Source organism: Rhamphochromis longiceps, linkage group LG4 (genome assembly GCF_057381845.1).
Source record: "Rhamphochromis longiceps isolate RC_006_pf linkage group LG4, R_longiceps_female_GT1.1, whole genome shotgun sequence".
Classification (NCBI taxonomy): domain Eukaryota; kingdom Metazoa; phylum Chordata; class Actinopteri; order Cichliformes; family Cichlidae; genus Rhamphochromis; species Rhamphochromis longiceps.
Window position 1 is genome coordinate 22043217 of NC_140560.1, and position 4588 is coordinate 22047804.

Sequence of the window (4588 nt, forward strand, 5' to 3'; positions counted from 1 at the left end):
TTGCAACTGCCTCTGAATGCTCACTGAGAAAAATCATGTCAGGACTTGCAAGTGACACATGTGGAAAAGTGCATGTGCAGCTCTGGCTAATAAAGTCGATCTATCACTGCAGTAACACCAGAATCCCCACTGCAGTTCAGCATGAGTCTGTCCTCTCATGCTGTTATCAGACACCCCGGTGGATCAGCCTGCTGACTGCAGCCCTGGAAGGCCCATTAACACCTCCAGAGGGTAAAGCCCAGCCCCCTCTATAAACAGCCCAGCCGGAGGTCCTTCCTAATGGGCTAAGCTCATTCCCAGCCTGGCCTGCTGCAGGTGTGGAAGCCGAGCCCTGTAATTGATAATTAGGGGGTAATAACCCAGCATTCGGTGCAGGCCTTAAGACAGGATAGTAGCCAGGCCCCACACTGTCACTCAGTCAGAGGCAGTGGAAACTAGAGAATTGAGGAGGAGGTGGGGGTTAAGGGCTATAATTCAACAAGGGGTGCATTTGTCTAGAGGTGAGGAAAAAAAAAAACTTGGAAACAATAACACATGTATACTCCGGCTGGATTTAGAGTATATGCAAGGACTGATAGAGAACACAAAGAGCCTCCACAGAACTCAAGTGCTTTGCGTAGGTCACTGATAGCGTGTGTGGGGCTTATGATACCACAGGTAACAAAGTGAAGCTGCAGCACTGTTGGGGGTGTGCTACAATAGGTCGACCATGTATTTCCACACACACCCATTTCCATGTTACTGTTAAACCACAGATTTTATCAAAGTGATGCACTAAAAATTATCTAAGTAGAAATAAGCAAAAAGCCTCCAACGGAAACTGCAGTTCTCAGGTAGACTTAACAAACAAGGTGATGTTTTGTGTCTTTTGTGCCTCCGTTGTGGTGTTTGATACATTTGGATGTTCTGCGAATGAAAATGGCAATTGTGCTTCTTTTTTTTTTTCTTTTTTTTTAAAGGGGGCAGAGGCCAAAGATTTGAGTAATGAAAAGTGGGAGTTTATTCATTTATGTATTTATTGTCATTTTCCTTTTATCTAGTTTCCTGTTATAGAAATGCATTAGCCCTGAAAGAAGCTATCAATCAGGGAGCTAATGGGTTGTAATTGCAGGCAGGGAGGCACCCACATCACAAGCGACGGGGTCCCTGTACAGTAGAGAAAGACCTACAGTGGATTCGGTCCCTGGGTGATCCCAGGTTAGAGGAAATTCTCAAGTCATTTTCCTTTTGAAACCATTACACTCATCTCAGTGCAATAATCACCCCGGCTAGTATATTTATGGTTTTAAACAAAAGTACATGGACGAAGTACGAGGGAGTTTCAGAAATTTCTGGGGAAGGGGGGGGGGGGGAACCCTGACTGTGTTATTCATAAGATTTGAGGATTTTTCCAGAGAAATATGTCTGAAATTCGGTCTTCCTGGAACTGCTGAGTGGCTAAACCAGAATACCTGCTCTGAGTCATTCCACACACACACAAAAAACAACACTCCGTCTGCTCCAGCGTTTCCAAGGAATGACAGCATCTGATACTCTCTATAGCTGTCCGTGATAGTCACTCGATTCCTGTCAAATGCCTGAGCCATCACTCACTCTCATTCTCTCTCTCTCACACACACACACACACACACACACACACACACGGCAAACGGTAGAGGCTGAAAAGACTTTGCTAGACAGTTTAGGGTTGAACTCTGGGAAACACGCCGTCTGCCTCTCATGGCTTCTTTTTCTCATGGGAGGCCTTAAAATGTTTGTCAGAAAACCGGAAAGGAAATCCCTCGTGAATTCGACAGAATTCACACCTTGTCTTTTTCCATCTTCGCAGGCAAAATGAAATGGGAACAAACAACACTGTGTGCTTAGGGGATTCACAGGAATGCCAGTATTTTGTGGAAATGCCAAATCTGGTCAGGTGTTATGGATTTCTAAAACCCACAAGTAAATAATGTTTTAAATGTGGCTTATATTCAAGGCATTATTGTTAACCATGTTTTACATTGGCAACAGTTCACCCCCAAAATACTGCTAGCATCATTTGTCAGTTTAGTTTTTGAGATTAAAACTGTGGAATCAGCTGGATATGTTGGAGCTAGTAGCTTTATGTGAAATAATCATTTATCTTATTTCTTTCTATATGATATCGATCTCAAAAACCATCCCTTCCCCGAAGTGTAAATACAAAACATCTTCCTGCACATCACCACAGAGATTAAATCAAGACCGCGCAACTTTAAAAAGAAAAATGGAGCTTCTTCCTCCTCTTAAAAGTAAAAAAGCAATTTAAATAAAGGAACCCATGACTTTCGGTTTCTGAAGTCCATGCTGGAAGAATGAGTTTAAGTAAAAATAACAGAGGGATCCGCAAAGCGTCATTGCTGTTCAAGTTATTGGTTTACTGTTGGCTTTAAAAGGTTTTGGTACCATTATTGCTATTATTAATAAGAAGAATCTGACTAACCAAACATAACACAGGTGTAGTACTGTGATAAAGTCTTAAGTCTTCCCTCGTGTCTTTATATGCTACTTCCAAGATCCTGGAGAACCAGAGATTTCTGGAGATCTTTAAAAGTTTCACGTTTTCTGCTTTTTTCACTCATTTTCAGTCCAGTCCTTATACTGATCATTTTCAGATTTTTCTTTCCTTCTTTTTTATTCATTACAACAACTTAACACACATTATGAATAATTCAAGCATATAAAGGCACCTAACTTAAGGAATGAACCAGTGTTGCATCGACACATAACAGACAACTTGGAAAAGAATCAATTTTAATGGATCTTTAGGCACTTTGTTACTAACTGCCTGTTGCATAAACATTGATTGGTTCACATTTCTTTAGTGAATCCACAAAGAAATGCCAAAGATAACACAGTTTGACTGGCATGAAATAATATTTTATGCACCAACAAGGCGACTCCCAAGAGCTACAAACCTAAAGCTTGATATAGCTCAGCATGGTGAGCAGTGTGTCCTTAAAAGAGTGAAGAGGACAAATGAAGAAGGGGCAGGACAGAAACAAGTCTAGAGTAGGTGAACAGTAACTGAAAGTAGTGTTCTTTAGAAAGAAAATCCTCAGAGATGCATCTGCTCTTCACTCAAAATTCATCGGAAATGGTCTCATTGGAAGGTTGGCTGACAAGAAGTCATTCTTAGTGGAAGGAGGGAGGAAAAAGGCTCAGGTATCCCAAATTACACAAGACTAAAAAAAAAAATCAGTGGCAACCGGTCTGATGCAGTGTTGAATCCAAATTTGGATTCATGGCAATGATCTCCAGTAAAAACATGCCTGATAGAAAAACTCAAAACAGAAAATATACCTTTCACCAATTAAATCACTGAACATTTTCAGTACAGCTGTTCAGTTCAGTTTTTTATTCAGTCCAGACTTCAAAATTACTGAGGGAGTGAGGGATCATCTGGACCGAGGATGGAACAAAAGGCAGCCAACATCCAAAGAAGAGCTCTGAATGTCCATGAAGAAGCCTGGAGAACTTTTCCTAAAGACTACTTAAAGAAAATATTGTAGCCTGGATATGTCGTATTAGTAATAATACACTATAATATCTACATGGCTGAGACATTAGGTATTTTTTCTTTTGGTTCATTTGGGCATAATCTTGATACTTGCATTTATTTATTAGATAAAAAAAATACTAAATTTTAGTATTTTTTTAATCTTTATACAGAAAAATGCTGGCTCTAGTGCAGTAAACCCCATTTCTGCTTTATTTTCTACCAGATCAAAACAATTTATCCTCAAAATGAAATAAACTGAAATATTATTTAATCAGCAAAACAACAACAATCTTTCAGAAGTGCTTCATGAAAGCATTAGTGTCATTTTATTTCAGTCATTTTCAATGATACCAATGATAAGAATAGGCTCTTTTTTCCCTGTGACGTGTACAATAATGCATCAACATATCATAGAGCTTAACAGCTGTACATTCGTGACCACAACTCACAACAACCACCCCTGGAAATCGGAGTGTTCATTAATCAAGCTTGTGACTTGCAGTGTCCGTGTAAACAAATGTGATTTCAATGCTAATACAATTCATGAGCTCCCTTTCACACACATTCGCGCCGACCGTTGCTTTTCCGTTTTTCTGACTTTGCTCACTTCGCCGCAGCCTCCCCATCTTTAAAACTCTGCGGGCATCTCCAGCAAACAGCTGCACATGATAACTAATATGTCATTTACTGAGGCTGCTTGCTGAGAGATGCAGAGAACCGAAAGAAGGGGGAAGTGCGGCGGTGTGGGGGCGGTGGAGAAAGCCCGATTGAAGATCTTAATGTTGCGTTTTAGCAACAATTTAAAGATGTTTTCACTTAGAGGCCTGTTGCTCAAAATGTCTCAGGGACGTTTTCCAAGTGGAGATTGCCTTTAAGTCTGATTTAAGATCAGCACGCATCCCTCCTCAAAGCCTAACTGCTAAAGCGGCTGGCTTGTCTTTCTAATTTATCTACCAGGTTTTTTTCTGCAGGGTGGCTGCTGCTAATCTGGTCGTAGGGCATTCTGTGACTCACCAGATGTTAGCGGCCAATCGAGTTTCCACACACACACACACACACACACACACA